The sequence below is a fragment of the Trachemys scripta genome, chromosome 1, assembly GCF_013100865.1.
Source record: "Trachemys scripta elegans isolate TJP31775 chromosome 1, CAS_Tse_1.0, whole genome shotgun sequence".
NCBI classification, from domain to species: Eukaryota; Metazoa; Chordata; order Testudines; family Emydidae; genus Trachemys; species Trachemys scripta.
In genome coordinates this window covers 244,204,304-244,222,986 of record NC_048298.1, presented here as the reverse complement: position 1 = coordinate 244,222,986, position 18,683 = coordinate 244,204,304, and positions in this window count along the sequence as shown.

Sequence of the window (18,683 nt, the reverse complement as noted above, 5' to 3'; positions counted from 1 at the left end):
TTTTTAATGTATTTGTATAGCAATGTACAGGACCTGGAGTTCAGATAAACACTTCTATTACATTAAGAGACAGAAAATGATATCAATTAATCTACAACTATTTCAGAGAGTAGAAAATATATTGGTGGAATTCTTTCTGCTCATTCATTTCTAGTTAACTTTATCCATCAAGAACAGCATTTGTAAAATTATCCCTTGTGCTACAACCACTGATATTGTACAATTGTTCCCAGAGAAGGCAGTTTTCGACTACAAAATTGAAGTAACTAAAACTGCAAATCTGCTTCCTTTTTCATTCCTAAAACTTAAAATGATTGAACAGATTTATTTTGTTACTTTGAAGTTTGATCCTGGTTGATGACTACACATATTTGCAATGTAATCTGAAAGCTTTTCTTTTATGTTAGGTGTTCTTGGAGATCCCAAGAAACTGCTTACCTTAAAGAGAGCTCTAATGTAAACTTATACCTTTCACATAGAGTTTGAAAAAATGTATTAAAGGGTTTCAGATAAGTATGGAGGAAAAACTCTCCTCATTGATATTGCATTAAGATACTATTCATCAGACTGCTGGGGTCGCAGAGGTAGTCAAAATCCCAATTCATTTATGCCCCTAAAGATGGATTATGGATAAACATATCCCATATTGATCCAGCTGCTAGTGAAAATATATATTCTGGGGAGTATTTTTCAGAATATTTGGTCCCAGGTCAGATGATCTATTCAATTTTACCTTAATCCATTTATGACCAAATGAATTATTTACCTAAAAAAAATAAGATGGAAAAATTTCTCTCCTTTTACTCATTTCAAGGAGCCAGACTGGGGTGGAGACTTTCCAGTAAATGAGTCTTCATGCCGACGTAGATCTCCATCCTGGGTCAGCCCACTCTATGTAGCTGAGCAAGATTTAAATTTCTTTTCCAAATAAATCCTGCTCTGACTTGTATTAATCATGATTGAACTAACCCAAAATGCTAGTTGTGAAAATCCCTGAATTTTAAGGAAATTCAGCTCTGGATTTAACTTCATAGCTCAGAAAATTCATCCCTGGTGGAACTCCAATGACTCCAGCTCAGGCACATTTCTTTAACAGAAATGAGACATAACCCTCCACTTGCACATGGCTGTCAAGTCTAGCCTACATTGCTACTGTCTTTGTAAATATAAATATAGCTTTTGATCTGCAAAGACCCCATTAATTTGGCTGAAGACAAACTATTTTCAATGTTTACTTCTCTTTTAACAATATGTTATATTGAGTTAAATGTTCATTCTTATGGCGGGGAGCACACAAAGCTCCCAGTAGCCCATCGTAGGGCAACTGGATCTATTCTTATGACGATCCTATTATGAGGAACCCCTCCTTCCTGTTACACACACATGCACACACAACCGCTATTTCAGATCGCTGACTGACTAGCAGCTTGGACTGGGTACACCACTGCGCTAAGGCCTCCCTGAAATTTGAAGAGGGGTGAATTTTGTCTCACCCATCCGACACAAACTGCATTTATTTGGGCTTTGTTGATAAAGTGGTGAATTTCACAGCTCTTGCCTAATGATGAGCGTTCACTACTTTTTCCACACAGTCCCTATTATTATTTATATAGCCTATAAGCATTCAAAAATAGTCTCTTGATTTTGAGTCTGATCTACTGTATTCCTTATGTATTATTAACTTCAGTGGGCATTTCAGATGGAATACAGAATTGAACTATTAGATGTTAATTGTACATTCATGTCATTAAACATCAAAATATAAAATTAACCATGTAACTTTATTACAATTAAATCTAGCTACAATTAATAATCACTGCAAGGAAACATTGCCTACTATGGGAAAGCTTGCTCAATATACAATATTGGGATTTCAATGAATCTAAGAAAGAAGCCCAAGCCCCCCAGAGCCTTGCCCGAGTACAGGATTTATGGGAGTCCGTTTAACATAACAGTTTTCCATGGACTTCAAAGCAAAACCTGCCATCAGCCTCCACTTTCAAGAAGGGTGGATGAGATGAGAAGGATAGAAGAGTCCTAGCTCAATAGTGTCTTGGAAATCTAGCTAGATTATTAGATTGTTTGGGTGCTTAGTCACATACACCTAAGCAGTCTCTTTTGCTGGCATCCACAAAACAGGAATTTCTGATGAATAGGGCCCCTAATTGGAATCTGCAGAATCAAAGAACTGGGTAGCCAAATCAGATGAACAGATAACATAATACATCAGAAATTTAATTATTTTCTAAACTGTGATAGAGGCTGTTTTTTAAATAATTATACAGCAAACTGATTATAGATTGGTATTCAGCAATATTGAAATGATGTGCACGAACACATGCGCAAGGAATAATACAACAAAACACAGCATATATAGCTCCATAATATTCAAAGGTCAACATTTCTCATTCAAAATTATAACTTTCTGACTAAAATTCTTTGCAAATGATACCTGACACTGGATTTTAATATCGCTTTCTTGAAGACTTACAGATTGACAACTACTATTGCTCTTTGTTATTTGCATTGTTGTAGCACCCCAATTGCAACAGGGGGCTCCACTGTGTTCAAACACTAACACACAGAGTAGGACAGTCTGTGCCCCAACAATGGTCGCTACTCCAAATAGACAAAGAAATGATGGAAAAAATTGAAATAATAATATCTCCATTTTGCACAAAGGGAACTGAGGTTCAGATACATGAAATGCCCAAGGGCACTCATAAAGTCTGTGACAGGGCCAAGAACTGAATTTGTATCTCCTGAATCTCTGCCTAATGCCATAACTACAAGACCATTCTTCTTCCCTCCTAGTTAAGTGTCATACCCTGCAAATCTCAGCCTACATTTTACAGAGATATGGAAATCTATTTACAAATTGTTCTATACATTAAAGCAGTGGTTCTCAAACTAGGGCCGCTGCTTGTTCAGGGAAAGCCCCTGGCGCTCTGGGCTGGTTTGTTTACCTGCCGCATCCGCAGGTTCGGCCAATCGCAGTTCCCACTGGCCGTGGTTCACCGCTCCAAGCCAACGGGGGCTGCAGGAAGCGGCGCAGGCTTAGGGACATGCTGGCTGCCCTTCCTGCAGCCCCCATTGGCCTGGAGCGGCGAACCAGTGGGAGCGGCCAGTGGGAGCAGCAATCGGCCAAACTTGCGGATGCAGCAGGTAAACAAACCGGCCCGGCCCACAGGGTCTTTCCATGAACAAGTGGTGGCCCTAGTTTGAGAACCACTGCATTAAAGGATATATTGTCACAGAATCAACTTTTTTTCACTTTTTAGCATCCAAAATAAAAATAATGTTTCAGTAACAGAGAATCAATTCATGCCTAAATCATGACATAAATGCTATGAAGCAATGAAATCTTTTATCTTCCATTCAAAGGTGTTTTTATGACTAAAGCAAGACCATTCTTGGAGTTAGTAGTAAGCACAAAGTGGTGGCAATCATTTGGAAGCAGACTTGAAAAAAATGATGTACAACCCGCAATTGACAAGCCAGGGAACAAAGCAACGACTCTCTGACTAGAATGCAATTGTTTTATTTCATCTTAGTATGTTAGTATTGTGCTCTCAGTATGGCAGTTTTCTGGAGACATGAACTTTACATATAGTTTGATACAAAAGTGAATGCTTCACCATGCACCTTTGATCCCTCTCCTGGTCTCCCTGGGTATGTCTGCAGAGATAAAAACCCCACAGCACTGAGCCCGGGTGAGATGACTTGGGCTCAGAGGGCTATAAAATTTCAGTGTAGACATAAGCAGTGGGTGACTCCCCGCCCCCTTGAGGAGGCTATCCCCCTGGCCCTGCCCCTTCAGCCTGAGGCCCAGCCCCCTGCCTGCTGGACCCCCAACCCCATCTCCCGCACAGCCGGAGCCCCGAGCCCCCTCTACCTCCCACGTACAGACAGAAGAGCCCTGGACTGCCTACCCAAGCCGTGCTGGCTGGCCCGACCCCCGGGCCACTGGCGCGAGCACCGGGCTGCTGGCCAGCCTAACCACTGGCCCAAGCACCGAGCCGCCGTCGGGCCCGAATGCCATCCTAGGCTACTGGCCTGACCCCCCTGGGCTGATCCGAGCCCCCCAGCTTATCAGCTGGCCTGAGCCGTCCCTGGCCACCCCAGCCCCTTGCCACCAGCCTGACCCCCAGACTTCTAGCCAGCCTGAGCTGAGCCCTTGCTGGCAGCATGGGCAGGACCATGGCCTGGATTAGGGGAGGCTTAGCCTCATCTGGCCTGCAATTCCCACCACCCATGAGTGTAGATGTTTGGGCTCAGGCTATAGCCTGGGCTCTGAGACCCACCCCCCATTGGGATTCAGAGCCCAGGCTCCATCCCAAGCCCAAATGTCTGCACTGCAATTTTATAGCCCTGCCTGAGCCCAAGTCAGCCAAAGGTCTTTTATTGCAGTCTAGATGTGATGTTTCCAGACCCCGGTCAACAACAGGCAGGATCAAACCTGAGACCTCTGAAGCTTAGTGGATGAGCCTGTACTTCATGAGTGAAACATGACTCTTAGGCAAGACTGTAGCATATTCATCAATCTCTATCTGGCAGGGGTCAGCAACGTGTCTGTACACAGACACAAATATTCATGGTAAATATTTTTAGGTCCGTGGTAATTTTTCAAAAAATTGAATGACTGAATGGTATAACCGCCCTCCTCCAATGTCCATCACTAAGTACGGTAATTTTCTCATGTGTCCGTCGCACAACATGGTGGTGCCGACCCCTGCTATTTGGGCTAGGTACCACTAGAGGAGGACAACACAGGTATGAGTTACATAGAAATATCCTCCTCTTCTCCCATCTTGCCTTCACCTGTCCAGGACTCTTGCCTTCACCTGCCCTGGGGAGGAATCTTGCAATTCTCCCATCCTTAAGTAAAGTCCCCGGATTAAGCATCTTGTGTACCAACCATGCTTGCTCAGCAAGCCCAACTGTGTTCAGGACCTCATCTTGAATACTGTGTACAATACTTGCCACCCATGTTCAAGAAAGAAGAATTCAAATTGGAACAGGTGCAAAGAAGAGCTACTAAGATGATCAGGGGAATGGAGAGCCTGTCTTACAAGAGTAGACTAAAAGATGTTGGATGTTTAACCTAGCAAAACAAAGGTTGAGCCATGTCTGTTCTTCCATCTGTTCTTTCCAAAGTCTTTTTCTTTAATGACACACAAAGGGAATGGTGGGTGGAATAGCCCATCCCCTCATAATTTTGTCCACCAGTTAGACCTATTTTCTGACACGCCAGTTTTGGTTCATTAATTTATAGCTCCACATCTTCTGTTTTAACCAAGCATCGTTTCAACACAGTCTCTGAATCATATCAACTTGGCCTCCAGTTTACACTAATTTAGTCTTCTTCATCTGGTTTTCTTGCACCTGTTTTATTATTGACACTTTTCATAGTTATCTCTTAGTAACATTCTTATTGTAGGCTATTGTGATGTCTTACAAACTTCTATATACTTTTTGCAGTTGAGTCCCAATTAGGGTAAATTTGTAGGCCCAATTATCACAACAGGAGATGTATGTGAAGCTATTGTCTGCTTTAATGCCACTAACCCCTGCATGGTTCAGCCCCTTGAAATCCTGTAACAAATACCACCACAACAATCCAACAAACAGATGGAACACATAATATTCATAAAATATTACAGGCATCCATCTCTACATCCTTCACAGGTAGTTATATTAAAAAAAGAGCTGCTTCAAAAGTGATGGAAGTGGGAGTTTAGTATCCTACTCTAGTTCGGTGTGAAAAAGATTATTGGGAAGAAATACTTCATTTAACATCCTGAGAATCCAAAATTTGGGGGGTAAATGTGCACTCAAAGGAGGGGGAAAGGTATCCAGAACAAGGTCTAAAGAATTAAAGGAAAGAACAAAAGAATCTTATGTGACAACAAATACACCATTCCTGGAATACAGAAGATGTGGAGGAAGCTTTGTCAGTAGTTTTACTGAACCTAAAGCCAGTGGGTGCCTATCAATGGACATCTATAGCTGGAAAAGCTAGCAATTTGGCTTGTGAATTTGGATTTTCTGATTTCTCTGCAACTAATGAATGACATAAGAGATGGAAAGATCATGATGTGATGCAAGTTAAGCCATCACATAGGGAGAAGAAAGGCACATTGATGCATTTACTGTTGAACATTGGATAACAGCTGTTCTTCATGACCTCATGAAATACTGCAAACTCAAATACATATTTAATGTACTTGAGATCAGCCTGTGTGAGCATGCAGGTCTGGATGTGAAAAAGGTTACAATTTTAACTAACTTTTTTCAGTATTTGTGAAAGCTGTTCTTTGATTTGTTACTGAATGGCACCAGGTAATAAACAAGCATGCAAAGCTGACAGGCCAGTGGTCCTCAATGTCATTACCTAACCAAAACTCAGCATATTTATTTAGTATTCCAGTGCTTTGGGGTTCCATATACAGCACAAAGCATCAAGGACTAGTGGAATGAGCACACAATAAGGACAAGGAACTTCTAAGATCTAACATCAGTTCTTGCTATGACTGTGTGGTCTTGGGTCACAGCCACCTATTTCACAAGAGTGATATAAGGAATGCTTAGTAAGCGTCTGTACAGAACTTTAAAGATGTAAAAAGTATATTAAATAATATACTTTCCTCCACATTTAACAAATTATTAACATATCATAAGTGTAGGTTGATTCATTTTGGCTAGGTTCAACTTTGCTGAAATAGCAGAAGGGAGGTGAGCAGTATAGGACTCACTCCTGCCAAGATTCAGGAACTAACTTGCCTGACAGCGAGAGAGAGAGAGAATGAGAGAGAGAGAATGAGAGAGAGAGAAAGAGAGAGAGAGAGAGTATTAAAGGGAGAGCAATAATGACCCCTATATTAAGGTTGGCAACACTCTCCATTTACAACCATTTTTCAACCATTTTTGAAGAGCCTCCATGCCAACGGGAGTTTGAAATTTAGCAGGGGAATAGCTCTGGAGCGAGGGATGTGCCTTTTACTGTTGTTATGATATTGTATATATAGTGTATTTGCTTAGGGATTTTGAGAACAAATGAATTCCTTTTTTTTTTTTTTTTAGATAGCTAGCTAGAAAGATTCCCCTGACAAACTTTAAAGTCTTGTTGCAAAATACCCCTGTCATCCCCCTGCCACACGTACGTTTCTAAAGATTTAAAGACATCATTTTAAAAATGCCATTCTTTTTCAAAAATCATTCACAAATTAGCTATTTAAAACAACCAGCTGTTTCTCTCTCTTTTAATATTATCTATTCATGATGTTTGGAATTCATTTGTTCTAGAAATCCCAAAGCACACAAACTGTCTAACCTGATATTTATTTTGGCAACTTGTGGTAGCACCTCAGCATAACCAGTTCTCCGCTAACAAGAGGAATGTCATTATCCCAAAGTCTTTTGATGCTTTAACCATCTTCAAGTATTCTCAGTTACAGAATGTAGACTGATTAGCTGGAATTAATCCACTTTCCCTTGTAAATTATATTGCTACTTCCTCCAGAGTAAATTTTTTCCCCGGCTCCTCTAATCAATAGTACAATTCAGCAATTCAAGGTCAAAGGTTTCTTAATGAGCCTTCAAGCTATTGTTCAACAGAACAAAAAGCATAATAAAAGTTATGCAAAGTCAAGACAGTGACCAAGAGATAATACAAAATGCAATGTAATACAAATACTTGTAAAAAGTTTAATTCTAGCATCAGTGCTCCAAGAAGTACCAATATCATGAGATACAGATACAAAACACTGAATAAAAAAATCTACTTTGCAGCGATTAAAATGAAATCTAACCAAAAAAGCACAACCTAGAAAAGGTCAGTGTAGTACTGGAAATATGAGATGAAATGTGAAGTAAGAAATATTGAAACCTATTTGTAGTAATAAAGCTGTGAACAGTAAATTAGATGTAATGCAAGTTTTGTTTTTTTAAGTCAAACTTGCTTTTGTCAGAGAATTATTTGACCTGAAAGAGAGTTTTTCTATCTACAAAATGATCGGAAGCTTACTCCTCTACAGTTTAAGCCAAGTGGCCAGATTCTTCCTTAAGTTATACCAGTATAATGCTATTGACTTCAGTACGGTTTGCACAGGTGAACTTAGGACAGAGTTTGGCCCGAAAGATGTTGAAAGGGAGGATAATGAGTCATACCTTAATTTAAACTCATATTAGATTGTTTAAAATATGGAAGGTTTTCCAATACATGGGGAAACACAAAACATACCAGAAAGTCAGTCATGTCCACTGGAAGATTTTGCTCCATATAAGCTAAAATAAACACAGTGTAAAGTGCACACAATACTGGAAGATAGTATATTATGTGGTTCCCCTGGCTCAAGCAAATGTGCAAAAATAACATGTATGCAACCCCCCCTGAAATCATATTTGCTCCATTATATCCTGAGAGACTTGACCAAATGAGGTCAAAACATATTTGGGGGCTATTGAATAAATATGAATAGTGCAAAACTTTTCATCCCCATATTAACCTATTTTACTATAATTTTAGGTTGAGATTTTCAAAGAAGCCTAGCTCACTGAAATTCAATAGGAATTGGGCACCAATAATTGGGATTTTTATATGTGCCTAAGTGAATTCATTACCTAACTTTCACTAACTTTCAATTTTATGCCTTGTCTGTGCTTGAAAGGGTTTGCTGGGGTAGCTAAACGGGCAAATGCTCCTAGTGGAAAGGAAGTTTATACTGCCAAAAGAGTCTTTTGCCAGTATAACTTATACAAGTTTCTTGAATGAAATAAGCTGTACTGGCAAAGGAACTTTTTTGATGGTATATCTGCGTCTACACTAGGGCTTGTGCCAGCATAGCTTACAGTACTGGGTTTGCCATGGCGCCGGGCCCAGGCTCCAAAGAGATCCCGGCCTGGCCCACTCTTCTACACCCCCTGCCCACCGCTCTCTCCTGCAGGGGGCAGAAATTTGTTCCTCCCAGCCCCTATGGCTCCTAGGGCTCTGCCCGCACCCACCAGCAGCCAAGCTCCCCCCTTCCCCTCCTCTTTCCCCAAGCATGCCGCGTTCCCGCCTCTCCCACTCCCAGCACTTCCCCTGACACAGAACAGTTGTTTGCTGGCGCGAGGAAGGGGGAGGAGCGGGGCTGCAGCATGCTCGGGGGAGGAGGCAGAGAAGAGGTGGGGGCGGGGCCTTGAGGAAGGGGGTGGAATTGGGACAGGGCGGGGCAAAGGCGGGAGCACCTCCATGACCCCAGCCCCCTGTCCTGACTCCTGCACCCCCCTCACACAACCCCAGCCCCCTGCACCGCCCACACATACCCAGCCCCCCACACCCCATGCCCTGACTCCTGCACCCCCCAACATTCCCATGCCCACCATGAGCATGAAACAGGAGTTCCAACACCCCACAGACACTTTGCCACCTGCACCCCTTGCACCAAACAGGAGCTGCCCCAAGTAAGCACTCCACACCCCAACCTCCTGCCCAAACCCTGAGCTCCCTCCCTCACCCTAACTTCTGGCCAGACCCAGCACCCCAACCCCCAGCCTGCTCCTGCACCCTAACTCCCTCCCAGACCCTGCACCCCCAGCCCTGAGCCCCCTCTCGCACCCCTAAGTCCTGGCCAGACCCTGCACACCAACGTTTTTTTACATTATTTTTATAAAGCGCTCTTATCCAAAGCGCTTTACAATCGCTAGCTAACGGTACAAACAATATTTGGAAAGATCATTAAGTGATCTGCCGAGACCCCCAGCGATTTTCAAGTGGTCTGCGGAAAGATAAGTTAGACTACAAAACCAATCAAGGTAGGTCACTTTATTTTCATTTACTTGCTATTAGGAGGAGGATGAAGAAAAGAAAGAATGAAAAACGGGGACAGAGGGAATAAGAGAGAATGTTTTTTTTCTTGGCTGGTCCCAAGGAGGGGCCTCAAAAATGAAGCTGAGCCTCCGTCACACACATTCCTCCACACCCCGCTAGGGGGGCGCACTGGACTTTTTTGATAAACTAGACGTTTGTTCATTTGCTCTTCCCAACTCATCAATTGGCAAGAGCAAATGGGATAAATGTCCGTTTTTGTCAAAAAAAAGTCAGGATGGTCGGGACAGAGCTTAAAAAGGGAATGTATGGTCACCCCATCTCCAGGCAAGTGAGTCCTGAGGGAGTTGGGACAGACCTTGGCCTGGCTAATTGTGCCACTCCCAAGAGGCTGGAGTGATTCCCCGCTCTGGCACTGGACCGGCCCCGGCTGTGCTGCTAGCTCAGCCTGGCAGACCACCTTCACCTTCCAGCAAGGCCGGTGAGTGTGGCCAGGGGACAGGGTGTGAGGAAGTGGGTCTCTGGAGGTGTGCGAGGGGCTGCTGGCCAGTGGGGGGTCTCTTGGAGTGCAGTGGGGGAGGTCTGTGTGTTGGGATGCTGGGCAGAGGGGGGTCTGAGTGCGGTGCTGTGTAGTTGTGGTGGTGGGCTGTGGGGAAGTGCATTGGGCAGTAGTGGTGCGGCTGTGTGTGGAGGTGATGGGGGGGTGTGCAGGCCGCTGTGCATGTGTGGTGGAGGGCTGTGTGGGTGGCTGCTGGACATAGAAATTCCGGGGAACACTGGGCATAGGGAGTCGGGGGCTGTGTGTCACAGCATGCTATGCCCCATTGCCCCTGGCTGGCCCCTTGCTCTGGGGACCGACCTCCCCACGCCCTGCTCCTTTGCCTCCAAGGGGGCCCACAGATATGTTTCGCGCCAGGCCCATTCACGAGCGGGACTTTCACTCCTAACTTGACACAGCTATGGCAGCAAAACTTTTAAGTGTAGACCAAGCTGTGACATGTGACAATCCCAGCTTTTCTATATATTTAAATAGCCATTTTTTCAAACATGGTTGTGTTATGATAGGCACCTTCATCAATTATTAGACATTCAAGTAGTTAGCTTGATTTTCAGAGTAGCGGAGCACTGAAGCTTCTATTAAAGTCAGTCATTTAGGGTCCTAAATATGGCTTTTCTTAGGCACCCAAGTTTGAATACGCTGATCAATATACTTTTATAAAAAGAAAGTAGGCATACACGGCTATGTGAGAGTAGTCTTGGGATAATAATTGTCTTGGGATTCAATTGCCCACATTTTTCTTATTAAAAGTGTACAATTTTAAATGTGCATTGATCAGTTTGCACAAATAAGTAACAATTCTAAAACAATAATATAAATTTGAAGTATTGATGAATGGGTTAAATTTCATATGAAACAAAATAGATTGTAAGAAAAGACAGGTTATTTATCATTTGGCTTTGTGTCTGACTTGTCAGCCTCCCCGCTTTTCACTCTCACCTCCCTATTTGACCTTCAGTCCTATCAGATCCCATATTCATTAAAACTGCCACTCCCTCAACCTCACTTTCACTAAGGCTGGGTCTACACTACCCGCCTGAATCGGCGGGTAGAAATCGACCTCTCGGGGATCGATTTATCGCGTCCCGTCGGGACGTGACATTCGATCCCCGAATCGACGCTCTTATTCCACCAGTGGAGGTGGGAGTAAGCGCCGTCGACAAGAAGCCGCAGAGGTCGATTTTGCCGCCGTCCCTACAGCGGGGTAAGTCGGCTGCGATACGTCAAATTCAGCTACTCTATTCATGTAACTGAATTTGCGTATCTTAAATCGACCCCCCCCCCCGTAGTGTAGATGTAGCCTAAGCATCACACTCTCTATGACATTGCCATAGCCCAGTTCTGATGAAGGCACCTAAATAAACGTGGCTTAGATTTTCAAAGGTGCCGAGCACAGTCAGCTCTCCTTAACTTCAGTAGGACGTGTGGGTGCTTTTATTTAGGTGCCTACATAAAAACACAAATGCCTAAATGAAGGAAACCAAGTTTAAAAATGTAGGCCTCTATCCTGATATTTATTTACAACATACCCAAAAAACATCAGTATCTAAAATATAGTCATAAGATTTTTAGGGTATGAAAAAAACCTACAACATTCTGACCAGAACTCAAGTCTGAGAGTGGAATGTCATAGTCAACCTTTGAAATGGTGACAAGTGAGCTCATTGTGTAGGTACAGTAACAGACTCACACACTATTCCTTCACATTGCATTTACTGAGCAGCTCTGGCAGCAGATCTAGAGGGAGACACATATGTTGCCCTCCCAGCTGGTGGCCATCTGCCTTAGTGACAACTGCCAGATGGAGGAAAGCACATGAAATCAGGGTTCAAACACTAAATAAAAGAAAATTACTTTGAAAGCAACTTTGTCTTAAATTATAAATATGACATTTCTAAATGGCTTGCGTGTTTTAATTAGGACAAAATGGGGTGTGAGGAGACAGAATATAAGAAAATAGACATAATCAGAATATGGCTTTGATATGATATAATTACTGGTGAACTTGTTTGTTCTCACTGGAAAACAGACTCCACTGATTTAGAGATATGTTCCTTTTATTGAATCAAACTTATACATCAGACTAATCCAAGAATAATCAAATAAAGCTTCTTTCCCACTGGGGCAGGTTCAATGTGAACCTCCCATAACAGCATTTCTAGTTGCTGACAGTGCTTCTCAAAATACTTGCTTTGACCCTCTTACACCTGAGTTGACTGACCCACTTCAGCAACTGAACTCAGAGCAGATCAAAGGAGATGAGTGTGATAACATTTATCAATTTGAACCAGGCCTAAGGCTGGTATTCAGAGCAGCGGTGACAGACTCCAGAGCCAGGAGCAATCATCCCTTCTTGGTATTGGGTGTGGGGAAGCCTAATAAAGGTAGGGAAACATACATGGGAGAAAATAATGGGTCCTGTCCAACTTACCATCACAAAACACATGCTTTCTCTCTCACACACATACAGAATCTCTGCACATTTTCCAGTAACACAAATCACACTTTCTATGTTCAAATCTAAGTACTGCTTTGTATTTCAGTTCTATTGAACACACACTCACATCCAGTATATTGAACCAAAAATAATTTAACATCAAGAACCTAATATGAAACTACTAGTGTATCCTCAGTAAAGTTTGGATATGCTGCTTCATTAATGAAATGCCTCACTGGGTGTTGTGAGGATTAATTCATTAATGAGGATAAAAACCTTGAAGATTGTGACTACTATTTATTTTACAGCCACCAAAGTGTGTTGTTTGCATCACAGTACAAGTAAGAATGCACAGTCCTTAATTGTAGGAAGCGAAAGAGAAACAACAGGGATGCAATAAGATTATAGTTATTTAACACGGCAGAGCAATTTTATTTTCCAGGAACAAGAAGAGAGATGCATTTTAAAAATGTTTTTGTTAATACATTATTTGTGTGGATGAGCCTGTCAAAATTTAAAGTATTATAACTAAGGAATTACAGTCAAATACTGTGAAAACTCTTATTGGTGTGTAAACCTCATGGGAGTTTATCATTTGTGTGCCCTGCCTGTCTTTTGCTGCGGAGCCAGGGCTCATCTGAATAAATCCCAGTTGCAACAGGATAAAAACTGCCCCCAAAACTCTTTGATTGGAGAACTGGTTTTGGCTTCAATTACCAAAGCAACAAGAGCCCACCTCCTCAGAAAGCAGTCAGTGGAATTTGGGAAATGTCAGCGGAGAGCTTTTGAACAAAGCAGAAGCCAAGAAGCCATACTTTTCCCTCCCAGCCACCCCCAACTCCCAATGTATGAGGAAGTAAAATGGCTGAGAGGAAGCAACACCGAAATATGAGAGACTCAGATCAGAAGCTCTACAGGGTCAGCCAAACTCTCAGTTTATCCTCTGCAAGCTGCAGTATCTGCTGCCCAAGACTATATCCAAACTATGAGCTAGGGGTGTGATTCCCTTGCTCGTGTACACATACTCACGTTAGCTCAAGGAGAGCTAGCTCGAGTATAACTAGAAGTGTAACCATGAAGCCTGGGCAGTGGCAACAGAGGCACAACTGAGCTGTGCACCATACAAACCCACCTGAAAATGGTGGGTACATCTTCAGCACAGCTCACCTCCGCTGCTGCTGCCGCCTGTGCTACCATGGTTACACGACTATTTATACTTGCGCTTGCTCTCATTGAGTTACCGTGAGTTTGTGTATACAATCAGGGGAATCACATCCCTAGCTCATAGTGTAGACATAGCCCGAGTGGCAAAAACCCGTATGCTATCTGTGAGAAGAGCATTTACCCTGAAGTCAATGGGAGTTTTGGCATTTCATCCACTGATCTGTTCTATGGCCATCAATATCATATAATTGTTGCTGAAGGTGGTAGTTTTGGACTAAAACTATAAACATGTCTATTTTTTCCACTCAATCTTAAAATGATTAAACAGATTCTTTCCACATTTTTTTAAAAGATGGATGCTAGCTATTTGCTTCTGCCTCCCCATCAAAATTACACACAGTCAAACCAAACACCAGCACAAACAATAGGTCTATCTATAAGGCAACAATCTGTCTCAAATTACTGAGACTCCCTCAGCCTGCTCAGTTGTGTCCCATAATATCATTCTCCAGACCATGATTGCTATATCTCAGTCAGACTAGGCAGAGTCAATGCTTCTACTCTGAAAGGGGACAGTGTGTAATATCGTATTTGGCATTCTTCTGCCTTTTCAAGAGGAGTTTATTTCTTCTAAAAAATTTAATTATTTTCTGAAGAACAGGAAGCTGATGAAGCTTCTATGAGAGAACTGCTAAGGGATGCAATTTCCAGCTGGTCACGAGCTAAGAGGCAATTTTCGTCCTATTCTGTTTGTTCAGCAGAAGATAGATTGAACTGGTGCTCATGGAATGCCTTAGTTACAGCACTTGGGACCCTTCTTACAGGACTTGGGACCCATCAGTGGGACCCATCAGCGTCTGTAGAATTTAACCTTTCATTTTTTGTAATTACTTTTCTAGTCCAAATCACAGGGGAGAAAACCTGTGACCCAATCCACTGATGTCTGTCCAAGCCTGTAGACAGACAGACAAAAAGAATAGCTTTAACAAAGAGGTGAACTGTATCCACCTGTTGCAATTGTGTGATGACTCTGAAGCCTAATGATGACAAGTTACTTGGCAACATTGTTAACTACTCTGTTGATTGTTTTGGCAGTAAAACCTAACTACTCTAGATTATGCAAGGAATTTGGGATTATGGGTAGATTACCACCACCATTGCCCCCTCTTCTCCCCCCACCCCCAGTTAAACACCTAGTGTGAAATCCTAGCCCTATCTATGTCAATAGGAGTTTTGCTATTGATATCAATGGAGCAAGAATTTCAACCCAAGTGCTCTGCCTACATCAAGTAAAAGAAAGCATTGTTTTAAAATATCTACATTCTTAATTATATCCTTCATTTCCAAATACTGTGCAGGAGCCCAATCCAGCTCCCTTTGAAGGCAATGGGAGATTGTCCTTTAAATTCAATGGGGGAAGAATTAGGCCCTAGTTGATAGTATTCAGGGATATGTATAGATATCCACACATTCCATTAACTACTCTGTAGAACACACCTGCTAGATAGGGTAAAACAAATGAAGATAACCCAGAGGTACAAAAATAGTGGTAAAAAGTTCTAATGATTCAAGACTGAAATCACTTGATGATTACCTGTTCTGGTCATTCCCTGGGGGGCACCTGGTATTGGCCACTGTTGAAAGACAGGATACTGAACTACATGGACCTTTGGTCTGACCCAGTATGGCCGTTCTTATGTTCTTATGTTCACCCTCATACCTATACTATGCAGGTAATTCTTGGCATTTTTTTTAGCGATTCTAACACTATTTTTATAGGAAAGGGGTAATATCTTTTCATGTTCCTTCCCCATGGTGACATGTGTCTCTTTTTTTCCTCTCCATTCATTACTTCCTTCTACCTATGTTTGCTTTCTTCCGGCACATTATTTCTTTTCTATTATTTATGGGTTGTTTGGGCTTTGCTTTCCATTATAATTTTGCTCTCTATTTGATTGTTGCCCCCCTTCCACTCTCCTGAGGTGATGTTCCCATTCCCCTGCTGACTCTCCCTCCCTGTTTCCCCACTTAGCAAAAAGTTAAATATAGCTCAGAGGAGGGAGTTAGTGGTCAGTTGGAGGATCCATAAGACTGGGCCTCCTGTAATTCCATGGCTGAACCAAGTGCACTGGAAACAGAAAAGAAAACCCTGAGCTAGCAGGTTGTTGCTTGAACCTGCAGCCCTGAACATTGTGTGAGCTGTTCCCAAGGCTGGATGCACTAGGTGTTGCTGTGAGAACAGAGAAGTGAGACAGTTAAGCTTTAGTGAAGGGGCTCATTTGCAGTGGAGGTCCCTTCTCTTCTCAGACCCTGGATTAGTTTAGTATTCTTCCCCTTTTCCTTCACAACCAGTTAACTCAACCACGCAGATAAAAAACACTGATCCAATTAGTTACAGAATCATTTTTATTCCCACTAAATCAAGTTATGTCTAATTTAAAGCAATCAGAAGTGAGCAACACTTTGATCAAAGAGGTAATCACTTCTTGATATATAAGTGTAACTTTAAACCTCAAAAATTATCTTTAATCTTTGAGAGGAAGAAATTTTGCTCTAAGTTACCATTTAACAATGTCTCTTCAAGTTCCTCAGAAGTGTCAAGGAAACACAGTTAACTAAGCCGTGATCTACACTACAAACGTATGTTGGTATAACTGTGTTGCCCAGGGGGCTGGTAAATCCCCACCCCGGAGCGATGCAGTTATAAATCCCCACCCCGGAGCGATGTGCAGTTATATCGACCTAGCTCCCGGTGTAGATAGCACTAGGTTGATGGCAGGGCTTCTCCTGTCGACACAGCTACTACCTCTCAGGGAGATGGAGGATTAGTACCTGTGCTGACAGGAGAAGCTCTCCCATCAGCATAGGTAGTGTCTTCACTAAGCACTGCAGCAGCACAGCACTGTAAGTGTAGACAAGCCCTTAGTGGCCTGGAACAAATCAGACTTCTCTGTCCCTCTTGTGCAGCTAAAAATCCAAGTTATACCACACATCATATGTCATATATTATATAGCAACTAAAACAACTTTTTGATATGTCTAGCACAAAACTATCTTCAGATACAGAATTGTATTGTGGCTGTTCCAGACAAGTGTGTGTGTGTGTGTGTGTATACACATACACACAGCGTTTTCATCTGCATTCTTAAACTTCCTTTCCCTTTTAGGCTGTGAAAGTACAGGATGATCTTAGGTTAAAAACATGCAGGTTTAAACAGATGTACAAACCATCCACTTAAATGGTAAAAGTGGAAGACAATATTCAAGTGGTTTAGCACAAATGTACAAGTTCATTGGGTAGATCTGATCTTGCAGTTTTGCAGGGGGTTACCAGGGCCAGCTGTGTTCCAAATAAATTTGCTGACCTAAGTGAACTTCCTATCAACAAGATTCTCACAGGCGCCCATTATTTCTCTTTAGCAATTAATCAACAGCTGTTGAAAAGCTATGAGTGTGCTCGTAATTTTCAGTAAAACTAATGATTCCCTATCTTCCAAAATGCAGAAGGAGGTGTTTCCTCCCAACCCCAGTGTGAAGTTCCTGATTTATTCTTCAAATCATTTACCCTTCTGAACTCCCTTGCCTCCTGTCTTTTGGTAGAAAGAATCCCAGGCTCTAGCATGGATAGTTTTAGCTGATGCCTAGAAATTCAGTCCTCTGAAGCAGTGAACTTTACTATAGATAGATATCTTTGTCAAGATTATATCATACACGCGCAGGATGTATGGTTACTTCTTTTGAATTCATGTAAACTTTTTAAACTCTCCTGCCCACAATGATTATTTTTCAGATTCCATATTTGCTACCATTCAGGAAAAGATTCAGTTTGTGTAAATGCCACCAAATTAAGCAGTGCTTCACGGCACACATGAGGTCTTCAATCCTGGTTAGAAAGCCACTCACGCAGACCCCTATGCCACACAGCCCTGTTGTCTTCAGTGAGGTCTCTGCCTACACAGTTTTCCTTGCAGGAACAAGATTTAGGTTTGGACTGGAGTCTACCTGCATCCCCATTTGTTGCTTTTTGGTCCTTGTGCATGCATACAAAGAAAGGAAAGCAACATTTGACCTTTAAATGCTGATCATATTGTAATCACATATCAGAATACCGCTGAAGGTGACTACTTTACAATAACCTATCAAAATATGCCTGGGACCTGATTGTAAACTCACTTGTACTGCTTTAAATTAGTACAGGAATAATTTAACTCCTTTGATGTCAAGAAAGTTACACCAATGTGAAATCAGAATCAGGCCATGAATATTGGCTATATTACAATTAGACGCAGACAATTAAAATGAACAAAATAAATCACTACAAATGAAGACATTAACCAAGTTCTATATTTGGGGAGAGGGGGGACTCTATTTTGAGGCTTGATTCTGAAAAACAAAAACAAAAAAGTACATGAGTAATCCTACTGAGTCCAATGGGACTCCTCCACGAGTAAAGTTTCTCACACGCCAAAGTGTTTTCAGCATCAGACCCTTGAATTGTATTGCTCTCTGCACCCTAATGATTATGTAATGCTCTTTGGAATTTACTTCAGTTCAAGTAACCTAAAACACAATGCTGGCAATTCTGACCCAGGTCGGCCTTTGTTTTCCCTTGGAACACAAAAACAACATTCAACAAATTTGACTGATAAAAGATTTTTATCTTCCATGGGAAAGCAACTCTGGTTCTGTAAACCATACGTAATGTATTAGTAACA